Source organism: Coregonus clupeaformis, chromosome 1 (assembly GCF_020615455.1).
Source record: "Coregonus clupeaformis isolate EN_2021a chromosome 1, ASM2061545v1, whole genome shotgun sequence".
NCBI classification, from domain to species: domain Eukaryota; kingdom Metazoa; phylum Chordata; class Actinopteri; order Salmoniformes; family Salmonidae; genus Coregonus; species Coregonus clupeaformis.
The window spans coordinates 63,453,940-63,480,488 of NC_059192.1; positions in this window are offsets into that span (position 1 = coordinate 63,453,940).

Here is a 26,549-nt window from a genome sequence, read left to right on the forward strand (position 1 = left end):
TTCAGCAAACAAGAGCTTGCGTCCCTCTTTGAATAGTCTACTGGTATAAGAAATGCTAAAAACATTATGTCCAGCAAGCTATTCTAGTCTAGCTTTTCCTGCATGGGACTTATTATGCATAACCCATCATTAATTAGCTAAATATAAGGCTAATACTGCATTTAATTTATTACCTGAAAGAGGTAAGCTAGGACATCTATATATACACAGTACCTACTCATTCAAGGGTTTTTCTTTATTTTTACTACTTTCTACATTGCAGAATAATAGTGAAGACATCAAAACTATGAAATAACAAAATGTGGAAAAAGTCAAGGGGTCTGAATACTTTCCGAATGCACTGTATATCACTTTTTAAAAATTATGTTGGACCTTCTCTTAAAATGACACTCCTTTAAATTAACACAAAAGCCACACTCTACCTTCAACTTGACAATGTTGTCACTGAGCCAGTATGATTTAGTCCTTTATTATGACAACTAATGCATATTTTCTGGTTTTTATCCCATTTCCTATAAAAGGGTAAGGCACAGCGGAAGGAGGCTGCTTTTTGGAAGTGGTGTGGAATGGTTGGCGAGCTGCAGTCACTCCTACCAGTGATGAACACTTGAGTGATGATGATTATGATGATGATTCAGTGTTGGGACAACTTGGGGCTTTTGCAAACATGACTGTTTATACATGAGGACTTTCACATGCTGTGTTGATTAATACTGTAGGTATTGTCTCATCTTACTTAACACTTCAAAAGACTTATGGTATGTAGTCTAGGAGAGTATTGTTGTGGAAACCGGCCCTTTTACCATTGAGCTGTATGGAATAGTAGAATGTATGCCATACACACACTGTAAATAAATAATGTATCTTAAAGATTTGTTCTAATACTCATTTGGAGTTATCTAAAGTATAGAGTGGGCTAAGATGTGATCTGTCACTCTATAGTTATGTACTTGAAAATATATCAATTGACCAATTCTAAATCTAAATTGTGCCTAAACTGCAATATTATATTTTGGCCTTTCTCTTGCATTTCAAAGATGATAAAAAAAATGTTTTTTTAAATGTTTTTTTGTTTGTATTATCTTTTACCAGATCTAATGTGTTATATTCTCCTACATTCATTTCACATTTACACAAACTTCAAAGTGTTTCCTTTCAAATGGTATCAAGAATATGCATATCCTTGCTTCAGGTCCTGAGCTACAGGCAGTTAGATTTGGGTATGTCATTTTAGGCGAAAATTGAAGAAAAAAAAAGGGTCCGATCCTTTTAACAAAGTTTGTGCTACAACGTTCGCTGAAGCTGAGGAAGTTGCGAATACTTCTGTCCATATGGAGAATCTGTCCACCACTACCAATTCATGAGTCTTTCCCCTGCTTCGAGGGAGTGGCCCTATAAAGTCTATCTGTAATGATGTAAATGGTCCATCCGGCAGTGGTTGCTGTGCTGTGCACATATAACACATATTTTAACCCAGTCCAGAAATGTTCCCAACACCCCCTTTCCCCACCAGGTCGTCTTGAACTGAGAATACATGTTAACAGCCGATTGATGTGTTGGTCCATGACACATTTCAGAGAGAGTAACATGTATCCCAGTGGTAGTATTATACCACAAACCCTCAGTGTCTACTTGGCACACATGTTCTAACCACTCCCACATTTCTTTCCTGTTGGATTGTTGCTTCAATTATTTTAGACTTAGAATCCCAGCCTTGGTATTGACAAAATGTACATAAGGTTCCTTAACACCTTCTCTTACTAAGGCTGCTGCCTTGGCCGCTTCGTCTGCTCTGCAATTCCCTAAGGCTATTCTATCTGTACGACTCGTATGTGCTTCACATTTCACCACTGCTAATTTACTGGGTAACTGACACGCTTCTAATAATGCTTCTATCTCATGTCCATTTTTTTAATTGGTTTTCCTTTCGCCATTAACATGCCCCGTTGTGACCACAATGTACTGAAATCTTTAACTACCCCAAATGCATATAGAGAATCTGTGTATATGGTAACTTTCTCCCCTTCCGACAACCTACAAGCCTCGGCTAATGCATATAATAGTGCATTCGGAAAGTATTCAGACCCCTTGACTTTTTCCAAATGTTGTTACGTTACAGCCTTATTCTAAAATTGATTACATTGGGGGGGGGCTCATCAATCTACAAACAATACCTCAAAATATCAAAGCAAAAACACGTTTTTAGAATTTGTTGAAAATGTATAAAATAAAAAAATGGAAAATATTTACATAAGTATTCAGACCCTTTACTCACTGCTTTGTTGTAACACCTTTGGCAGTGATTACAGCCTCAAGTCTTCTTGAGTATGATGCTACAAGCTTGGCACACCTGTATTTGGGGAGTTTCTCCCATTCTTCTCTGCAGATCCTCTCAAGCTCTGTCAGGTTGGGTGGGGAGCGTCGCTGCACAACGGCATTAACAACGCACGATTCAAAGCACCAATTTTATGGAATTGTAGATTTTCCCCATTTAACGTTAACTACCATCTCGCACTAGTAACATGTTGTGCGATCGTGCTGTTAACTATGGTTGCTGCAGCGTGTGGAACATACAGATCCACTTTTTGACCCATTGTAATCGAAGCAGTGTTATACAAAACCATTTCTGTCCCCTGTACTGCCCTCAGACACGGCGCATTCCTCTCGCCACCGAGTCTAACGATTTACTCCAGTACATTACTGGTCTCTCTTTTCCCCCATGATTTTGCAAAACTACCGCACTACAATGCCCTTCATGTTCATGAACAAAAATATTAAAAGGTAATTTTAGGTTTGGTAACCCCAGTGCTGGCGCTTGACACAATTGCTTCGTTAGCTCGACAAACGCTTCCTCACACTCTTGACTCCACTCTTTCATGGGGACCCTTCCCCCCTTTCGTCAACTCTGTAAGTGGCTCAGCAATTTCAGAATACAACGGAATAAAATGCCTCACAAAATTGAATGTGCGAGTTTGGGAGGAGTGTTTGGTCGTGCCAGAGAACGCATTATTGCTACTCGATCACATGTAATGCCTTTTGAAACCGAACCCCCCAAATATGTTATCTCTTGTTTTGCCAGTTGTGCGTTCTCATATGATGCTTTGTGACCCTGCTCTGCCAATTAGTTTACTAATGTGGTGTGGTCTCGCATATGAGTTTCTTCATCTTTTGACACCAATAACAAATCATCTACGTACTGTACCAAAACCTTTTAGCGATTATTTTAATGTGGCGTGATACAAAGTTGGACTATTTTTAAACCCCATAGGTGCCCACGTATACTGCTCCCCCTGGCAACAAAACCCAAACCAGTGTCGTGACTCTTCAGCCACCGGCACTGACCAAAATAAATGTTTCATGTCAAGCACACTGTACCATTCTGAGTCTGAGGGAATAGATGCCAAAAGGTCTGCCAAATCCGCTACCACGGGTGTGATTTTCACCGTATGTTTGTTTATGCCGCAAAATCCATCGTAATAGGCCATTTTAGTCCCTTTTTCACTGGGAATAAAGGGCTGTTGCACCGAGCTGGTCCTCGTACCACTATGCTTCGTTCAAGTAATATTGGAAGATCCTCCTCCACCAACTTCTCAGCCTCCGGTTTAATAGGGTATTGCTTCATCGGTAGCGGCGACTCTCTCTCCACCACAACAGGCTTGCAACCTTTAATCAGACCACAATCGAATGCGTATTTTGCCCATAGTGGATGATCCTGAAACAATAATTGCTTGGCTTTCGCCGTTCGTACTGCCATTTTTATTTTGTTACCTTTAATAATCCACTCTCCTGGCATCTCGCAAAGATGATCCAACCCCAAAATCAGTTCCACACCCATCGCCATGTAAAATGATCCGGGTATTGTTACTGGTCCTATGGTCAAAGACATGGGTAGTAGTTGTATCGCTTTCAATTCTGCCCGTTACCCAACTAAATGTGAATATTTTTCTGTCGCAAATTTCTCATCTTAAGGAATCAGTGATATTTGAGCACCGGTATCTATTAGAAAGTTGTGTGAGACGTGGCCTCCTACGTCCCCCTCCACATAGAAACTGTCATCTTGAAAAACCACAATCGACCGCTTAGAGGCCAGACACCCCTATCTGAAGTTCCCCTGCCCTGCTGCTCTCAAGAGGGTCTACTGCTGCTCTTTTGTTAATGCAGCAAACGCCTGCATCGCAGCATTCCCTCCAGAGGGAACGGGTGCAGTAGGCGCCAGTACTACCGTACACTCATTCTTCCAATGACCGACGGTCCCACATCTTAAACAGGGCTCTATCGCCCTGCGCTTTAGCATAGGTTCGCTGCCCTCTCCTCTCTGTTTCTTTGTCTTACCTTGGCCATTGAAACCACTGTTAGTGACTTTCACTGTGGCTGTATTAACCACACGCATGGCTGCGAAGTGAGCAGAATTAGATTCCACTCTCAAGGCCGCCTGCACTATCTCATCCCAGTGAGAATGTTTGTCCACTACCCCCGCAATAGCCGATTTGATAACAGGTTTCAATCCTGCCATCAAAGCAGGCGTACAAATTCCTGCATTATGATCGTACCTATCCCCCATTGTCAGATTAGTTCGTAACGCATCATCCATCTGATCCACATAATCGCGCATTACTTATTTCGGATCCTGAGTACAGTTACTAATTTTACTCGCATCCGGTCTAAAAAATATATTTACAACTGTAGTTAAGAATCCCTAAATTTCGTCATTTGCTGTCGCTGGGTCACACGCTTCGTGTCCGGAAGACCAAGCCGACGATCAATATCCCTGTGGGAAAGTTGGAAACATTGCCCTTGGCAAAAGCGTACAACATGATCGTAATCACCAGCATGGAATCCAAAAATTCTACCCTGTTTCCTCAGGAAACGGATACATTCATGTCCCTCCTTTACTGGGTCAGGTGCTTCTTTCATAATACTACGCATTTCGCTCACGCTCAGTGGCTGAAGTTGATGGTGAATTTGGATCTGTACTTGGGGATGCTCATCATCGGGAATAGGGTTGTCCTCGCCTGGTACTATTTGTCCCGGAAAATATGTAACCTGTTTCACTTTGTAGCCTGGGGCGAACGGTGGAGGAATGGCAATGGCATATACTCCTCAACAAGTATTTTGATACTGTTTGAGCGCAGCCATGAGTTGTTTTATTTGCTTTTGTCTATCCTCAAGGGCTCCTTCTAATTCCTGGTTTAGTTTTTGACTCCTTTCTAGTGCAATAGCCAATACCTGCTTCTGTTAATCTAATCTATGCGCACGCCCCTCGGATATGCCTAGTTTTTTATCTGTCGCTTCATTCTTATCCACTGGCTGCTCGATTTTACGTCGCAGGTTTTCTTTTTCTTTTTTTTTCTTCTCTATCCGCTGCTGGTAAAATGCCATGGTTAGGATGCTTGCGTATTGTGGTCTGAACTGTTCTTTGATTTCAGTGTTCCACAATACGATTGCATCCATACACTCTTAAACTTTCCATCTACGGGATAATGTGTGCCAATTTTGTCCAATTTGGCAATTTTTCCACATCAGTTATTTGGTTCTTGGTGCTGTTCATATGCCTTTTTAGTGCCTCTAATGCTTTGATAACATTTTCCCCTTCTACCCCTCCCACTACAGGAGTCTCCTGGCCTCCAGAAGCCATATCCATTATTATTGGCGCAACCCCCGACGGCGTTTATGTGTCTGAACCCTCTATTAACAACTTTCCCCAGGTATTGATACTCACTCTCATGGAGAGTAGTAACAGTGTAAGCACTCAATAATTTTGTCACTCGTCCGTACACTTTTGGTGCTGGATGACACTGATGTGTATGCCAATTCACCACAGGCGATTGTGGACGACTAATGTGTAGCACGGGAAAGGGTTTTAGTCCAGTCTCTCGACGTAAATACCCGACAACCCTCATTACCAAAATTACACAGTTGTCCTCCTATTTCCACATAATCTGTCACGGTTTCGCCCCAATAGGGCACAAACCGACCTCTCTCTTTATTGCTACTGCTAATACACACGAATCATGTTCAAACAACATTCAAATATATTTTGTATTTCCCAACCATGGATGAGGCTCTCCTCCAGAACTTATAGGAAACGTTCTATCACCATCCACATCCCCACTCACTGACAATGTTTAATCTTTAAGCACTGATATCCTCCACCGAATGCACTTCCTGCCTTTGTCCCTCTACATGGACTACTTCTCTACAACCTATCATACTAGTACATCAGCATGCCAATTTCTCCATACACTATAAAGGTACTAACAAATCATTAAACAGACATGTCGTAGGGATGGCCACTTCCCCCGACACTCCCAAGGGACTTCCACCCCCTAGTCTAACCTTCTGGTGGCTAAACCCCTCCTAGACACAAAGTGCCTTGTCTAACCTTCTGGTGGCTAAACCCCTCTTAGACACAGAGTGCCTAGTCTAACCTTCTGGTGGCTAAACTCTCCAAGGGGCTCCAACCCCTAGGTTTACCAGAAGTATATACAGTGGGCCTTCTGAATAAACTCAGGCTTTCTAGGTCCGTATCCTATAATTTGTATTCAACCTATGACTCTCATCTCCCATAGATTTCAGAATGAGTGCTAACAGGTGTAGGAACTGTGCCTACCTTGTTTTTGTTCCAGCTCCTGTTCCACTGATTCGGACTCTCCAGGTCGACTGTAAATTGTGGTGAGTCTTGACGACAACGCCAAGTGTTAGGTTCTGAACAAACAAAATAAAAAGGACAACTAGAAAAAGCTCAAACCAAGTTTATTCACCCACTGGGTCATACAAAAGACAAAAACATGATTACACAAGCACATATACAGTTGAAGTCGGAAGTTTACATACACGCAGGTTGGAGTCATTAAAACTCATTTTTCAACCACTCCACAAATTTCTTGTTAACAAACTATAGTTTTGGCAAGTCGGTTTGGACATCTATTTTGTGTATGACACAAGTAATTTTTCCAACAATTGTTTACACAGATTAATTCACTTATAATTCACTGTATCACAATTCCAGTGGGTCATAAGTTTACATACACTAAGTTAACTGTGCCTTTAAACAGCTTGGAAGATTCCAGAAAATGATGTCATGGCTTTAGAAGCTTCTGATAGGCTAATTGACATCATTTGAGTCAATTGGAGGTGTACCTGTGGATGTATTTCAAGGCCTACCTTCAGACTCAGTGCCTCTTTGCTTGACATCATGGGAAAATCAAAAGAAATCAGCCAAGACCTCAGAAAAACAATTGTAGACCTCCACAAGTCTGGTTCATCCTTGGGAGCAATTTCCAAACTTCTGAAGGTACCACATTCATCTGTACAAACAATAGTACGCAAGTATAAACACCATGGGACCACGCAGCCATCGTACTGCTCAGGAAGGAGACGCGTTCTGTCTCCTAGAGATGAACGTACTTTGGTGTGAAAATCAATCCCAGAACAACAGCAAAGGACCTTGTGAAGATGCTGGAGGAAACAGGTACAAAAGTATCTATATCCACAGTAAAACGAGTCCTACATCGACATAACCTGAAAGGCCGCTCAGCAAGGATGAAGCCACTGCTCCAAAACCACCATAGAAAAAAAAAACTATGGTTTGCAACTGCACATGGTGACAAAGATCGTACTTTTAGGAGAAATGTCCTCTGGTCTGATGAAACAAAAATAGAACTGTTTGGCCATAATGACCATCGTTATGTTTGGAGGAAAAAGGGGGACCTTGCAAGCCGAAGAACAAGCCGAAGAACCCTCGTGCTTCCCAACCGTGAAGCACGAGGGTGGCAGCATCATGCTGTGGGGGTGCCTTTCTGCAGGAGGGACTGGTGCACTTCACAAAATAGATGGCATCATGAGGAAGGAAAATTATAGAATATTTGTGGGCAGAACTGAAGAAGCTTGTGCGAGCAAGGAGGCCTACAAACCTGACTCTGTCAGGAGGAATGGACTAAAATTCACCCAACTTATTGTGGGAAGCTTGTGGAAGGCTACCCGAAATGTTTGACCCAAGTTAAACAATTTAAAGGCAATGTTACCAAATACTAATTGAGTGTATGTAAACTTCTGACCCACTGGGAATGTGATGAAAGAAATAAATGCTGAAATAAATCATTCTCTCTACATTTCACATTCTTAAAATAAAGTGGTGATCCTAACTGACCTAAAACAGGGAACTTTTACTGGGATTAAATGTCAGGAATTGTGAAATACTGAGTTTAAATGTATTTTGCTAAGGAGTATGTAAACTTCCGACTTCAACTGTATTTATACCCTCCTTCTAGGCGGAGTCAACTCATTGCACATCTAGACAGCCAATATATCTCTGTTGCTAGTCAGGAACTCAATTGGTTCCTCTCACTGGTGTAGTCATGGCCCTGCCTGATGCTAGAACTTTTGTGAGCATGGAAGTATATGTGTGTAATAGGACTGTTTCTTTTCACTTCATCTGACATGACCTCGGGCCGAATTCCTCACTCCTCCCTAATCCATGGCTGTCATACCTTATCAGTGACTGAAACCAGACTGTTGCCCTTTGCCTCTCTCCTTAGGAGCCATGATATTTAACAATAACATGTTTGACAGAATTTAAACTTTCTGCACTCCCCCTTGTCTCACTCAATAACTTTCCATACACCTAGGTTCTATCCAACCTCCATTGACCCCAACATATACATTTATTATAGATATAAAGTAATCAATAAGTTATAGTATGGTAACATGAATAAGTCTATTTCAAGCTAGAACCCAACAAACTGAAGCAGAGAAGGGAAATGTCCCTTAATGTAATGCAAGTTATTCAATTCACATGAAATAACATTCTTTCCAACAATAGATTAAGATGGGATAGTTGTAGATGTTTTTTTCTTATTCAACAGTTGATTGATGATTTTCCAAGTTAACTTTATGTTATTTAAGGATTCTTGATATTTGTTAGAAAAATACTTTTGGGTGGATATCCAAAGTAGGTGAGTACATTTGTTCTTATACTTTTTGTAATTTGCAGAGTTCAGTGGAGAGGGATTTGTGAGAAACTTTTAATACAACATCTTTTTTAAAACTGAGGATTTTTTGAGACCGGTTGTAAACCAAAGTTTCCAGAACTGTTCTGCTGCTCTCTTATGTGATTTAACTAAGGGAAAGCAGTGGTGAAATACAGAGTTGAAAGATGTGAGAAAAGTCTGGTAAGCAGACTCATTGGCCTGATTATAAACATTTTCCTATGAAATATCATCAATCAACATCTTAAAGCGCTCACAATTACTTTTGTTAAGTATTCTACATTTAATGCTACTAATAATTCCCATCTGTTCATTTCCAGCTGCCAAACGGAAGGGGAAAATTGGAAAGTGGTAAAAAATGTCAGTATAAAGTATACCTGTATTAGCCACATTATTCAAATAATTTGTAAAAATATTATCAATAAGGGTGGCAGATGAACTGGTCACTCTTGTGGGCTTATAGATGAGGGCATACAGATAGCTGGAATATAAAGTATTCAAAAGTCAGATGTCAGTGAGTGTTTCTCACTTTATATAAATGTATGTTGTAATCACCCCATAGAAAACACATTTTAATTTCATTATTAATCAGATCCAAGGTTGATGCAAGTATACCAATGAAACTACCAATGTCAGAATCAGGTGGCTGATACAGTTGAAGTCAGAAGTTTACATACACCTTAGCCAAATAGATTTAAACTCAGTTTTTCACAATTCCTGACATTTAATCCTAGTAAAAATTCCCTGTCTTCGGTCAGTTAGGATCACCACTTTATTTTAAGAAGGTGAAATGTCAGAATAATATTAGAGATAATTATTTATTTTGGCCCATTCCTCCTGACAGAGCTGGTGTAACTGAGTCAGGTTTGTAGGCCTCCTTGCTCGCACACGCCTTTTCAGTTCTGCCCACACATTTTCTATAGGATTGAGGTCAGGGCGTTGTGATGGCCACTCCAATAACTTTGGAAGTATGCTTGGGGTCATTGTCCATTTCGAAGACCCATTTGTGACCAAGCTTTAACTTCCTGACTGATGTCTTGAGATGTTGCTTCAATATATCCACATAATTTTCCTTCCTCATGATGCCATCTATTTTGTGAAGTGCACCAGTCCCTCCTGCAGCAAAGCACCCCCACAGCATGATGCTGCCACCCTCATGCTTCACGGTTGGGATGGTGTTCTTCGGCTTGCAAGGTACCTCAAACATAACGATGGTCATTATGGCCAAACAGTTCTATTTTTGTTTCTCAGACCAGAGGACATTTCTCCTAAAAGTACGATCTTTGTCACCATGTGCAGTTGCAAACCGTAGTCTGGCTTTTTTATGGTGGTTTTGGAGCAGTGGCTCCTTCCTTGCTGAGCGGCCTTTCAGATTATGTCGATATAGGACTCGTTTTACTGTGGATATAGATACTTTTGTACCTGTTTCCTCCAGCATCTTCACGAGGTCCTTTGCTGTTGTTCTGGGATTGATTTTCACACCAAAGTACGTTAATCTCTAGGAGACAGAACGTGTCTCCTTCCTGAGCGGTATGAAGGCTGCGTGGTCCCATGGTGTTTATACTTGCGTACTATTGTTTGTACAGATGAATGTGGTACCTTCAGAAGTTTGGAAATTGCTCCCAAGGATGAACCAGACTTGTGGAGGTCTACAATTGTTTTTCTGAGGTCTTGGCTGATTTCTTTTGATTTTCCCATGATGTCAAGCAAAGAGGCACTGAGTCTGAAGGTAGGCCTTGAAATACATCCACAGGTACACCTCCAATTGACTCAAATGATGTCAATTAGCCTATCAGAAGCTTCTAAAGCCATGACATCATTTTCTGGAATCTTCCAAGCTGTTCAAAGGCACAGTTAACTTAGTGTATGTAAACTTCTGACCCACTGGAATTGTAATACAGTGAATTATAAGTGAAATAATCTGTCTGTAAACAATTGTTGGAAAAATTACTTGTGTCATACACAAAGTAGATGTCCTAACCGACTTGCCAAAACTATAGTTTGTTAACAAGACATTTGTATGTACAGTGAGGGAAAAAAGTATTTGATCCCCTGCTGATTTTGTACATTTGCCCACTGACAAAGACATGATCAGTCTATAATTTTAATGGTATGTTTATTTGAACAGTGAGAGACAGAATAACTTCAAAGAAATCCAGAAAAATGCATGTCAAAAATGTTATAAATTGATTTGTATTTTAATGAGGGAAATAAGTATTTGACCCCTCTGCAAAACGTGACTTAGTACTTGGTGGCAAAACCCTTGTTGGCAATCACAGAGGTCAGCTGGACTAGCTGGCGAGTAGCTATTAGCAACGGTAGCAACTAAATACAATATCCTTTTAGCCAGCTACATTTGTTCGCAGCGCCGCCGTTTTTCAAACAAAGTCAACACAGCAGCCATTGCTAGCTAGCCAACACGACCAGCTAGCTGTACTGTAGCAGCTAAATACAATATATTTGTGCTAGCTAGCCAACGTTTAATTATTGCTGCGTTATGAAAGGAACTAGACACGGACACAAATTATCTGTTTAGTGTGTTAACACACTATTGGTAGTTTGCTGTAACCAAGTATTGGTGCTAAACTGTGTGTTATTGGATGCTAGCATGCTAGTTAGCTATAGCGTCATAGTTAGCTAGCTGAATAAAGTAAGTTGAGTCTATTCCTTGAAACATTGAACCGCTGTAGTTCACAACAATTCTAATTTCTAAAGTGGAAGTTGGGAGAGTTTTATTCGGGTGGTTCAGTGAAACAATTATAGTTTCTGAGGTGAAGTTGGGAGAGTTATGTTTGGGAGTTTTGGTTTTTACTCTCTCCTTTCCCAGATGTTTAGTTCATTTCATTCCGATCTCCTCTGCATTATTGTAGCCATTTGCTACAGCCTGTCAACTATGCCTCTGCCTATCCCTGTTCTCTCCTCTCCGCACAGGCTACACAAACGCCTCACACCGCGTGGCTGCTGCCTCTCTAACCTGGTGGTCCCTGCACGCACCCCACACCTGGAGCTCCAGGTCTCAGGCAGCCTCTGGAACTGCCGTTCTGCTGCCAACAAGGCTGACTTCATCCCAGCCTATGCTACCCTCCAGTCCCTCGACTTCCTGGCGCTGACGGAAACATGGATTACCACTGAAAACACTGCTACTCCTACTGCTCTCTCCTCTTCTGACCATGTGTTGTCGCATACCCCGAGAGCATCTGGTCAGAGGGGTGGTGGCACAGGAATCCTCATCTCTCCCAAGTGGACATTCTCAATTTTTCCCCTAACCCATCTGTCTATCTCCTCATTTGAATTCCATGCTGTCACAGTCACTAACCCATTTAAGCTTAATATCCTTGTCATCTATCGCCCTCCAGGTTCCCTTGGAGAGTTCATCAATGAGCTTGACGCCTTGATAAGTTCCTTTCCTGAGGATGGCTCACCCCTCACAGTTTTGGGGGATTTCAACCTCCCTACGTCTACATTTGACTAATTTCTCTCTGCCTCCTTCTTTCCACTCCTCTCCTCTTTTGACCTCACCCTCTCACCGTCCCCCCCTACTCACAAGGCAGGCAATACGCTTGACCTCATCTTTACTAGATGCTGCTCTTCTACTAATCTCACTGCAACTCCCCTCCATGTCTCCGACCACTCTTTTGTATCCTTTTCTCTCTCGCTCTCCTCCAACACTACTCACTCTGCCCCTACACAGATGGTAATGCGCCGCCGCAACCTTCGCTCTCTCTCTCCCACTACTCTCTCCTCTTCCATCCTATCATCTCTTCCCTCTGCTCAATCCTTCTCCCTCCAATCTCCTGATTCTGCCTCCTCAACCCTCCTCTCCTCCCTTTCTGCATCCTTTGACTCTCTGTGTCCCCTATCCTCCCGGCCGGCTCGGTCCTCCCCTCCAGCTCCGTGGCTTGATGACTCATTGCGAGCTCACAAAACAGAGCTCCGGGCAGCGGAGCGGAAATGGAAGAAAACTAAACTCCCTGCCGACCTGGCATCTTTTCACTCCCTCCTCTCTACATTTTCTTCATCTGTTTCTGCTGCTAAGGCCACTTTCTACCACTCTAAATTCCAAGCATCTGCCTCTAACCCTAGGAAGCTCTTTGCCACATTCTCCTCCCTGCTGATCAACATTCTCCACCTCGCTGATCAACTCATCCTTGACCGCTGGCTATGTCCCTTCCGTCTTCAAGAGAGCGAGAGTTGCACCCCTTCTCAAAAAACCAACATTCGATCCCTCTGATGTCAACAACTACAGACCAGTATCCCTTCTTTCTTTTCTCTCCAAAACTATTGAGCGTGCCGTCTTTAGCCAACTCTCTTTCTATCTCTCTCAGAATGACCTTCTTGATCCAAACCAGTCAGGTTTCAGGACTGGTCATTCAACTGAGACTGCTCTTCTCTGTGTCACGGAGGCTCTCCGCACTGCTAAAGCTAACTCTCTCTCCTCTGCTCTTGTCCTTCTAGACTTGTCTGCTGCCTTTGATACTGTGAACAATCAGATCCTCCTCTCCACCCTCTCCGAGCTGGGCATCTCCGGCGCGGCTCACTCCTGGATCGCGTCCTACCTGACCGGTCGCTCCTACCAAGTGGCGTGGCGAGAAGCTGTCTCCGCACCACGTGCTCTCACCACTGGTGTCCCCCAGGGCTCAGTTCTAGGCCCTCTCCTATTCTCCCTATACACCAAGTCACTTGGCTCTGTCATATCCTCACATGGCCTCTCCTATCATTGCTACGCTGACGATACACAACTAATCTTCTCCTTTCCCCCTTCTGATAACCAGGTGGCGAATCGCATCACTGCATGTCTGGCAGACATATCAGTATGGATGACGGATCACCACCTCAAGCTGAACCTTGGCAAGACGGAGCTGCTCTTCCTCCCGGGAAGGACTGCCCGTTCCATGATCTCGCCATCACGGTTGACAACTCCGTTGTGTCCTCCTCCCAGAGTGCGAAGAGCCTTGGCGTGACCCTGGACAACACCCTGTCGTTCTCCGCTAACATCAAGGCGGTGACCCGATCCTGCAGGTTCATGCTCTACAACATTCGGAGAGTACGACCCTGCCTTACACAGGAAGCGGCACAGGTCCTAATCCAGGCACTTGTCATCTCCCGTCTGGATTACTGCAACTCGCTGTTGGCTGGGCTCCCTGCCTGTGCCATTAAACCCCTACAACTCATCCAGAATGCCGCAGCCCGTCTGGTGTTCAACCTTCCCAAGTTCTCTCACGTCACCCCGCTCCTCCGCACACTCCACTGGCTTCCAGTTGAAGCTCGCATCTGTTACAAGACCATGGTGCTTGCCTATTGTCCCTACACCCAAACGAGGGCATTGCGTTCATCCACCTCTGGCCTGCTGGCTCCCCTTCCTCTGCGGAAGCATAGTTCCCGCTCAGCCCAGTCAAAACTGTTCGCTGCTCTGGCACCCCAATGGTGGAACAAGCTCCCTCACGACGCCAGGACAGCGGAGTCACTCACCACCTTCCGGAGACATTTGGTCACCCCCCCCCCCCACAAAAAAAAAAAAAAAGGTATTGTAAAGTGGTTATCCCACTGGCTATAGGGTGAATGCACCTATTTGTAAGTCGCTCTGGATAAGAGCGTCTGCTAAATGACGTAAATGTAATGTATATGTAATGTTTCTTGTAGTTGGCGACCAGGTTTGCACACATCTCAGTAGGGATTTTGTCCCACTCCTCTTTGCAGATCTTCTACAGGTCATTAAGGTTTCGAGCCTGACATTTGGCAACTCAAACCTTCAGCTCCCTCCACATATTTTCTATGGGATTAAGGTCTGGAGACTGGCTAGGCCACTCCAGGACTTTAATGTGCTTCTTCTTGAGCCACTCCTTTGTTGCCTTGGCCGGTGTTTTGGGTCATTGTCATGCTGGAATACCCATCCACGACCCATTTTCAATGCCCTGGCTGAGGGAAGGAGGTTCTCACCCAAGATTTGATGGTACATGGCCCCGTCCATCGTCCCTTTGATGCGGTGAAGTTGTCCTGTCCCCTTAGCAGAAAAACACCCCCAAAGCATAATGTTTCCACCTCCATGTTTGACTGTGGGGATGGTGTTCTTGGGGTCATAGGCAGCATTCCTTCCTCCTCCAAACACGGCGAGTTGAGTTGATGGCGTAGAGCTCGATTTTGGTCTCATCTGACCACAACACCTTCACCCAGTTCTCCTCTGAATCATTCAGATGTTCATTGGCAAACTTCAGACGGGCCTGTATATGTGCTTTCTTGAGCAGGGGGACCTTGCGGGCGCTGCAGGATTTCAGTCCTTCACGGCGTAGTGTGTTACCAATTGTTTTCTTGGTGACTATGGTCCCAGCTGCCTTGAGATCATTGACAAGATCCTCCTGTGTAGTTCTGGGCTGATTCCTCACCGTTCTCATGATCATTGCAACTCCACGAGGTGAGATCTTGCATGGAGCCCCAGGCCGAGGGAGATTGACAGGTCTTTTGTGTTTCTTCCATTTGCAAATAATCGCACCAACTGTTGTCACCTTCTCACCAAGCTGCTTGGCGATGGTCTTGTAGCCCATTCCAGCCTTGTGTAGGTCTACAATCTTGTCCCTGACATCCTTGGAGAGCTCTTTGGTCTTGGCCATGGTGGAGAGTTTGGAATCTGATTGATTGATTGCTTCTGTGGACTGGTGTCTTTTAAACAGGTAACAAGCAGAGATTAGGAGCACTCCCTTTAAGAGTGTGCTCCTAATCTCAGCTCGCTACCTGTATAAAAGACACCTGGGAGCCAGAAATCTTTCTGATTGAGAGGGGGTCAAATACTTATTTCCCTCATTAAAATTCTAATCAATTTATAACATTTCTGACATGCGTTTTTCTGGATTTTTTTGATGTTATACTGTCTCTCACTGTTCAAATAAACCTACCATTAAAATTATAGACTGATAATTTCTTTGTCAGTGGGCAAACGTACAAAATCAGCATGGGATCAAATACTTTTTTCCCTCACTGTAAAATTACCACTTTTTTACCACCAAAAAATGAACAGGAGGGAATTTCTATGAAAAGAGATTCAATATCACTGTTATCAACTGTGCGTGTGAGGTCGTCTCTTACAAAGAACTGAAAATGTTTATGAACAAAAATGGACACTCCTCTTCCCGCTCTTGAGGTTCTACAGAGGTTGTCACGCCCTGTGTGCATTTCATTTGTGTATGTAGTATGTGTATTTCTATGTTGGCCTGAGTGGCTCCCAATCAGAGGCAACGAGTGTCAGCTGTCGTTGGTTGTCTCTGATTGGGAGCCATATTTAAACTGTCTGTTTCCCGTTTGTGGGATCTTGTTTCAAGTCTGTTTATGTTAGACCGTGAACTGTCACGTATCGTTTGTTGTGTTTGATCGTGTCTCTAATTAAAGAGTATGTTTGCCTGCAACGCTGCGCCTTGGTCCTCATCTCTGTTTGACGATCGTGACAGAAGATCCCACCTCGACTGGATCAAGCAGCGTGACGAGGAGAGAGGATGGACTTGGGAGGAGATGAGTGCGAGTCTGGCAAGAGGGATGGAGGCCTTGGCCACGGGTAGGAGTGAAGCCCATAATTTTTTTAGGGGGGGGCTAACGCCGTGGACGACGGGGCAGCAGGAGTCCGCCAGGTTACGGGAGTCACTGGTCACCAGGGGGAAGGAGGATGTAGAGGCACGGCGAGAGGTACTGGCGTGTGTTGCCAGTCCGGTCCGGCCTGTTCCTGATCCCCACGTAGGGCCAGTGGTGTGTGTTCCCAGTACGGTCCGGCCTGTTCCTGCTCCCCGCACCAAGTCAGTAGTGCGCTTCGTCAGCCCAGCTCGGCCCGTTCCTGCTCCCCGCACCAAGTCAGTGGTGCGTTTCGTCAGCCCGGTCCGGCCCGCTCCTGCTCCCCGCACCAAGTCAGTGGTGCGTTTCGACCAGCCCGGGGCGCCGGCCCGTTCCTGCTCCCGCACCAAGTCAGTGGTGCGCATCGTCAGCCCGGTCCGGCACATTCCTGCTCCCCGCACCAAGTCAGTGGTGCGTTTCGTCAGGCCCAGCTCGGCCCGCTCCTGCTCCCCACACCAAGCCAGTGGTGTGCGTCGTCAGTCCGGCACGGCCGGTGCCTGTTCCACCGGTGGCTGGTCCGGCACCGGTCAGATGCTTCACGCCGGAGCTAGAGCAATCCGCTCCACCAGTGTGCAGTCCAGCTCCGGCCAGCGGGGCCAGACCGGACCAGGGGTACTTTAGGGGGTTGGAGAGGGAGCGGGGATCAGGCCCGGAGCCGGATCCGCCGCCTAAGCGGAGTGCCCACCCGGTCCCTCCCCTGTGGTGTTTGGTGGGCGCGGTCGGAGTCCACGCCTTTAGGGGGGGTACTGTCACGCCCTGGCTCTAGGGACACTTGTATGTTGAGCCAGGGTGTGCATTTCATTTGTGTATCTAGTATGTGTATTTCTATGTTGGCCCGAGTGGCTCCCAATCAGAGGCAACGAGTGTCAGCTGTCGTTGGTTGTCTCTGATTGGGAGCCATATTTAAACTGTCTGTTTCCCGTTTGTGGGATCTTGTTTCAAGTCTGTTTATGTTAGACCGTGAACTGTCACGTATCGTTTGTTGTGTTTGATCGTGTCTCTAATTAAAGAGTATGTTTGCCTGCAACGCTGCGCCTTGGTCCTCATCTCTGTTTGACGATCGTGACAGAGGTGGACAGCATTATAAGGAGACATGTCATATAGCATGGTTGTCTCTTCAGTCAACCATGTTTCTGAAAGGGCAACATTGGAAAATTCATGACTGAGAGAAGACAGATAATGAACAAGGTGTTCTTGAGTTTTAGGAAGACTGCGAACGTTCAAATGAAAGGTAGAAAATAAGCTTGTCTTGGAATTAGATAAACTGCTATACAGGTTGGTAAATTGCTTAACATAATAGTAATCACAAGTGATAGACTTATTTCTGGTCAATTTAACATATTTTGAATCTGGATCAACACAATCATTATATTTATCGTTCACTTCATTAGTATCTAATGGGTTAAAGATCATGTTATCAGGGTTGATATCCTGCCCAACGAAGAGAACGACCAGCTGATCATATTTCAGGTATGCAATGTTGCCTTTCTTTCGTTCTTCAATTAGTTGTGGCAGCAGTTCCTTTCTTTTGAAGCGTACCTTTATGGAGAAGTCGTCATTAATTAAGATTTTGGTTCCCTTCAGGCTCTTGGCTCTCCTGAGAATCTCCTCCTTGTCTTTGAAACTGAGCAGTTTCACCACTATATATCTGGGCCGTCCATCGGGGAAGAAAGTGCCATTCCTGTGCGCCCTCTCCATCTCGATGAGTTTAGGGTCCAGTTTGAGTTGATCTGCCAGGAGTTTCTTGGCCTTGACTTCTGAGTCATGCCAAGTTTCAGTCTTTACGTCCTCAATTCCATCGATTTAAAATGTTATTGCGCTTCGATTGATTTTAGAGGTAGTCTCCTTTGGAAGAGTGCTTGTCAAGTGATGTTTGGGAAATTGTAAAAATAAAAATAAAAATCAGCACAAGCCTTTATCGTTGGCTTTTCTTTATATTTGTATATTTTGTGTGTGTCTCATTGATGCAACTCCCCAACGGGCTCGGAAGAAGCGAAGGTCGAGTCATGCGTCCTCTGAAACAAGCCGCGCTTCTTAACACCCGCTCACTTAACCCGTAAGCCAGCTGCACCAATGTGTCGGAGGAAACACCATTCAACTGATTACCGAAGTCAACCTGCAGGCGCCCACCCGCCACAAGGAGTCGCTAGAGTGCGATGAGCCAAGTAAAGCCCCCCCCCGGCCAAACCCTCCAAACCCTCTCCCGAGTGGCGCAGTGGTCTAAGGCACTGCATCGCAGTGCTAGCTGTGCCACTAGAGATCCTGGTTTGAATCCAGGCTCTGTCATAGCCGGCCGCGACCGGGAGACCCTTGGGGCGGCGCACAATTGGCCCAGCGTCGTCCAGGGTAGGGGAGGGAATGGCCGGCAGGGATGTAGCTCAGTTGGTAGAGCATGGCGTTTGCAATGCCAGGGTTGTGGGTTTGATTCCCATGGGGGGCCAGTATGAAAAAAAATATATATATATATAAAATAATGTATGTACTCACTAACTGTAAGTCACTCTGGATAAGAGCGTCTGCTAAATTACTAAAATGTAAACCGGACAATGCTGGGCAAATTGTCCACCGTCCTATGGGACTCCCGGTCACGGCCGGTGTGACACAGCCTGGGATCGAACCCAAGGCTTTAGTGACGCAACAACACTGCGATGCTGCGCCACTCGGGAGGCCTATCGTTGGTTTTTCTACAGAAATGTTTGGTGATTGATGCCTGGAAGATCATGATCGACGGGTTGGCGACCACTGCCCTAGACGCACCAAAACATCAAATTTAAGAACATTTTAAAGATTGTTCCACGAAAACTAAAAGCTGATTTACTTAACTCAGCAGAGACCAAAGGAATTTCCAGCCATCCCTGTGACCGGGTGTGGTAACTCATATGCCTAAAGGTTAGTAATGATGTTAGGTACAGTGGGAGTTTATATAAAAGTCCAAAAGTCCCCACAAGAATAGTAAACAAACAAACATTTGACCAACTGGGGACATTTTGTTGGTCCCCACAAAGTCAAATTCTATTTCTAGGGGGTTTAGGGTTAAGGTTATAATTAGTGTTAGGAGCTAGGGTTAGGGTACAGGTTGGGGAATTGTGTGTCCCCACAAGGTTAGTTGTACAAGACTGTGTGTGTGTGTGTGTGTGTGTGTGTGTGTGTGTGTGTGTGTGTGTGTGTGTGTGTGTGTGTGTGTGTGTGTGTGTGTGTGTGTGTGTGTGTGTGTGTGTGTGTGTGTGTGAGTGTGTGTGTGTGTGTGTGGTGCGCAGGGGGGATAAGGAGCTTATCTGACAACTGGGCTGTCTTGTCCAATTATTGTATTGGTAACCTCACCTTCATGATTTATTTTTCAAATTAACCATATCAATCAATACGCTAAAGATTGCAGAATTTATATGGCAAATGTTTCTAGTCACTATCACATGGATATTTATAATAAATTGTTTTCATATTTGTAAGGCACAATACACAGGACATGTTCTGTATTAACATACTCCATATATAACTTTTTTCTCTATGGTATTTGGTTCAATATGGAGGGCAAAGGATGGAGGGAGTCACTACAAAGAGGATATAATTATACAGAATCATTTAAATACGATGTGCGAGGGAGAAGGTTAATGTGGTGGTAACATGTGACGTTGAGCTAGTAAAAGAAAAATACTGCTTGAGGCCCTGTAGAGTCAAAATTAGAATTATACACTGTTAGTAGGCTCATTCAATTCAAAATAATCCTTGTTTTTGTATACAAAGCACAGACAAAGCTTAAAGGGATACTTCAGGATTTTGACAATGCCCTTTATCTACTTCCCAAACGTCAGATGAACTCAAGGATACCATTTTTATATCTCTGCGTGCAGTTTGAAGGAAGTTGCTAACTAGCGCTAGCGCAATTGCTAACTAGCGTTAGCGCAATGACCATGCTAGCAGATACCATAGACTTCCAGTCATTGAGGTAACGCTAGTTAGCATTGGCTCGCAAAACTACCTCTGACTTCCTTAATACTGGATGCAGAGACATAAAAATGCCAAAATCTCGAAGTATCTCTTTAACTGCTCATTTTTAACCATTTAACTAATAACAACTCATATTTATCCACCTTTTGCAAAAGTAATCTACCTCTCCCCCACCATAGTTGCTTGCCTTCATTGTGAGGTTTACGGAAAAACTCACTGCAGTCTGATACAGTACAGTATGTCTGATTAGGAATACAGACCAAGGTAGAACTCATTTGATTAGAATGGGAGAAAAACAAGGCGCTTCACAGCTGACTGGATCCTGATGTATTCCACTCTGACACGTCCACCCCTGGTCGGCTCCCTCTTCGCCACTGTTCATCACTACCAAGTATCGCTGACCCACTTTTTACAGCTGTTGGTTGAAGCGTTTCGGATTATTTTTATAGAGTGAACCGCAATGTCGCTCTGCGCTAATTAGCCCAAATGTCACTGTGCTTTGCTGAAATCAATGTCCGTAGGGGATGCGTTCTCTCTGACTGTTGTCTAGTGGCCCTTCTAACGGCCTGTAAGACCACTACAGGGGCCACTGTGGCCAGACAGGAGACTGCATTGGCAGTTGGCATGATGCAATCATCAACTACCACACATCATATTGTTTGAGTCAACATATTGGTAGAAAGGCGCTGAATAAATCCAATCCATTATTATTATTATTATTATTATTATTATTATTATTATTATTATTATTATTATTATTATTATATATTCTGGTACTGAGTCAATGTAATGTATTCCAAACCAGAGGGGTTTGAGTCCTGTGAATGTTATAGGTTATGCAAGTGGTATGGTACAGTAATAATGTAGTAAATTGTATATTCTACATCCCTGGCCATCGACATGTGTAAGGATGACTCATATTTCATCATAGTCCTGTTCCAATCAGCTGGACTAGATTTTATAAGTGCCCAGATAGATTCTGATCTAATCACAGTGCAGAGGTACAGTGCAGGGCCTGAAGGACATTGGAGCAGATATAGGACAGAATGTAGAAACATATTGCATATCCATCTGAGAACACAAGCTCGATAGGAGAGAATGGATGGATCCGTAATGCACAGGGCTGGGATATTCTCCAATCGATTACAGCAAGGCACAGAGGTCACGGTCAAACAAACCCATTGAGACACAACTGAGTGATGTCAACCGTATTGATAGTCCATGTATTAATGGCTGCTTCCTCCTTCCTATTGCACTACTAAAGATGACAAAAGCCATGGGCTTGGAAGGGTAATCCACGAGATGGAGAGAGAGGGGTCTGTGTTTGGCACACTGGAGGAGTGTGATAACACACACACGTACACCCTGGAGAGAGCAGCCAACAGCTTATTAACCAAGCCTGCAGCCCAAGGAAAGCCTATATTTATCCTGGAAGTGCTGCTGGTGGGAAAGATCAACTAATGTAGATTTTATTATCACAAATCTCTGTCTTCTGCCTCTGATAGCCTCTTCCAACTTTGGAGCAGAGTGAATAAAATGGGCTTGTTGAGAAATAATACATTGACGCATATACAGTGGGGAGAACAAGTATTTGATACACTGCCGATTTTGCAGGTTTTCCTACTTACAAAGCATGTAGAGGTCTGTAATTTGTATCATAGGTACACTTCAACTGTGAGAGACGGAATCTAAAACAAAAATCCAGAAAATCACATTGTATGATTTTTAAGTAATTGCATTTTATTGCATGACATAAGTATTTGATACATCAGAAAAGCAGAACTTAATATTTGGTACAGAAACCTTTGTTTGCAATTACAGAGATCATATGTTTCCTGTAGGTCTTGACCAGGTTTGCACACACTGCAGCAGGGTTTTTGGCCCACTCCTTCATACAGACCTTCTCCAGATCCTTCAGGTTTCGGGGCTGTCGCTGGGCAATACAGACTTTCAGCTCCCTCCAAAGATGTTCTATTGGGTTCAGGTCTGGAGACTGGCTAGGCCACTCCAGGACCATGAGATGCTTCTTACGGAGCCACTCCTTAGTTGCCCTGGCTGTGTGTTTCGGGTCATTGTCATGCTGGAAGACCCAGCCACGACCCATCTTCAATGCTCTTACTGAGGGAAGGAGGTTGTTGGCCAAGATCTCGCGATACATGGCCCCATCCATCCTCCCCTCAATACGGTGCAGTCGTCCTGTCCCCTTTGCAGAAAAGCATCCCCAAAGAATGATGTTTCCACCTCCATGCTTCACGGTTGGGATGGTGTTCTTGGGGTTGTACTCATCCTTCTTCTTCTTCCAAACACGGCGAGTGGAGTTTAGACCAAAAAGCTCTATTTTAGTCTCATCAGACCACATGACCTTCTCCCATTCCTCCTCTGGATCATCCAGATGGTCATTGGCAAACTTCAGACGGGCCTGGACATGCGCTGGCTTGAGCAGGGGGATCTTGCGTGCGCTGCAGGATTTCAATCCATGACGGCGTAGTGTGTTACTAATGGTTTTCTTTGAGACTGTGGTCCCAGCTCTCTTCAGGTCATTGACCAGGTCCTGCCGTGTAGTTCTGGGCTGATCCCTCACCTTCCTCATGATCATTGATGCCCCACGAGGTGAGATCTTGCATGGAGCCCCAGACCAAGGGGGATTGACCGTCATCTTGAACTTCTTCCATTTTCTAATAATTGCGGCAACAGTTGTTGCCTTCTCACCAAGCTGCTTGCCTATTGTCCTGTAGCCCATCCCAGCCTTGTGCAGGTCTACAATTGTATCCCTGATGTCCTTACACAGCTCTCTGGTTTTGGCCATTGTGGAGAGGTTGGAGTCTGTTTGATTGAGTGTGTGGACAGGTGTCTTTTATACAGGTAACGAGTTCAAACAGGTGCAGTTAATACAGGTAATGAGTGGAGAACAGGAGGGCTTCTTAAAGAAAAACGAACAGGTCTGTGAGAGCCGGAATTCTTACTGGTTGGTAGGTGATCAAATACTTATGTCAAGCAATAAAATGCAAATTAATTACTTAAAAATCATACAATGTGACTTTCTGGATTTTTGTTTTAGATTCCGTCTCTCACAGTTGAGTGTACCTATGATAAAAATTACAGACCTCTACATGCTTTGTAAGTAGGAAAACCTGCAAAATTGGCAGTGTATCAAATACTTGTTCTCCCCACTGTACGTATGCGTATAGCTATTAGCATTTTGATGACGATACATGATTTCTCCCCCTCTGCACCTACAACTTTTACTCTACCTATTCCTATAGTACAATGTTACCTGTAGAGTGTGTGTAGGCTTTAGCCTAGGTCCGGGAGCAGGATGGGGGTGGAGGGATAGGGTATTCCACTGATCAGGGTCAAAATCGAACCCTTGGCATCGTAAAATCAAAGGACCTAATGAAACCACCCTGTCGATTCAATTGCATTTACAAACCCACAGGCTGGAGGAATCGTCCTCCACTTAGGCTCGAGGCGACAGCGGCGGCTTAATATAGCATTGAGAGGGTAATGGTGTGGAATGGCTTTCGTGGCAGGGTTAGCATCTTTGGAGAAAGAGCCGTGCCTGCAATCACTGGATGTAATCCTACTCCATCAACTTTGACAGGTCTCTGAAGAGCTCCTCTTTCTCTCTCTTGAGAGGTGTCTACAAGCCTTTGGTCAAATGTAAACATTTCTCATGACTCAATCCAATTGGAATTAATTTACTTCAGAATCACTGGCTGGATTTGTCTGACGCTTCTCTAAATTGGCTTTAGAGAAGGTTAATATGTTTGGGTGGCAGGCAGTCAAACCATTACCTGGTAGCACTTTATAATAACTCTACGTAATAAATAATTTTATAATGGATTAGTACATTGTTTATATCATTTATTAATCATTACTCAATACATAAGATGTTTAATATAGGTCCTTATAAAACATTTGCTAATTATTAGGCTTTTTGCGTGGCCTCATGTAAAGTGTGGGCTATTTATACTATATGAATACTTTATTTAACATTTTGGTAATTTAGCAAACACTCTTATCCAGAGCAACTTACAGAAGCAATTAGGGTTAAGTGCCTTGCTCAAGGGCACAATGAAATATTTTTCACCTAGACAGCTTGGGGTTTCAAACCAGCAATATTTCGGTTACTGGCCCAACGCTCTTGACCACTAGGCTAAATGTTTTGAGTGACCAGTGTAATTTCTCACAAAAATATGCCATTGGTAGACATTCCAGCAGTACCTGATGCTCCTGAAGGTCTCAAAATAGCCGAGAACATATCAATGGTAAAATAATAAGCACACAACACAGGATGTTAAAGGAAATGCATCAAACATTTTATTCACAAAAACTGGCCTTTAGCTGAGAGTGTCCTTTCGCGAGGGTGGAGTTTTTGCAAACCGGAACTCCCAAATGTGAGATGTTATTTCTGGGTTAACCGAGATTAGACTGTTCTAAGGAGCGACTGCAATCCACACTTTGATTTTGGTAGAAAAGTCACTGCCAAGAAACGCTTATGTTAGCATTTTCGGACTAAAAACGTTATTTTACTTAGTATAGAGTGTGTCTGAAGTTACACATCACACTATTACAACATTGTGAATGTTTTGGAATAACATGTTCAATATATTGTCTTAAACATCCTCTGTATTGTGTGCTTATTGTTTAACCATTGATATGTTCTACACTCTTAGAAAAATAGGTGCTATCTAGAACCTTAAAGGGTTCTTCGGCTGTCCCCATAGGAAAACCCTTTCAAGAACCCTTTTTGGTTGCACATAGAACCCTTTTGGTTCCAGGTAGAACCCTTTTGGCGTTCCATGTAGAACCCTTTTTTACAGAGGGTTCTACATGGAACCCAAAATGGTTCTAACTGGAAACAAAAAGGGTTCTACCTGGAACCAAAATGGGTTCTCCTATGGGGATAGCTAAAGAAGCCTTTTGGAACCCTTTTTTCTAAGAGCGTAGGAGCCATTTTGAGACCTTAAGGAGCATTAGGTACTGCTGGAATGTATACCAAAGGCATGTCCATCTTTTTGTGAGAAATTACACTGGTGACGACTCTAGCACTGCATCGATGCAGTGCCTTAGACCGCTGCGCCACACGGGAGCCCCTAAGCACAACATATTTAAACTAAATGGAAGCAAATAGGATTTCTGAAAGCTGTGAAAAAAGGAAGATGTGCAGGCTACAGTAACAATGACAGCTATATTACGAAAAAAAATGGCTACTTAGTCAGGTAACTTGCTAGCTAGCTAAGTAGTTACTTTGGAGTTGCATTTGAAACATTTCTTCAACCCACTGATGGCTATCTATCTGCTAGTGCTGGCTAATTTCACTAGCTACAGGTGGAAAACATACTCTGTAGCACATTGCACAATAAATCCTCTTTCACTTATACTTTAAGCGCAATTGCCTTTCATTTACTTAACTCCTACTACCTGCTAACGTTACTATTATCCATGTTATTTGCTGTGGCTAGGTTTGCTAGCTACATTAGCCGACATCCGTCTTTTCATCTTCCAATTTCAACTATATGATTCGCTGACACAAATGGACAGTTTGCAGATCCAATTCAAAGTTATTTAGAGCTCTTGTGTCTGCAAATAATATCGCTAAAATCGGAAGAACAACAACAATGACACATGAGAAGGGAGATGATCAGCCAATGTCAAACCAACAGCAAAGAACATGGATAAGATAACATTAGTTAGATTGAGTTAAACAACGTCTATTAAGATGAAAAAGCAATTGTGTTTAAAGTGTGAAAGAGAATGTATTGTGTGATGTGCTGCAAAGTCAGCTTTATAATCTGAGATTCCTCCTGTAGCTAGCTAGCTAATTTATCTAACTCTACCTAACAGTGGGGCTGCTCGTGCTCATGTCGTGGTTTACAAGTGAATGAATGGCTAGCTGTCAAATTACTGTCGAACAAAATACCTTGTTTGAAAATAGTAAAGCAGGGCTTTCCAACCATTTTCCCAGAGAGCTACATGTTGCAATTACTTAGTGAGCTAACTACTTATGACAGCTTATGACAAATG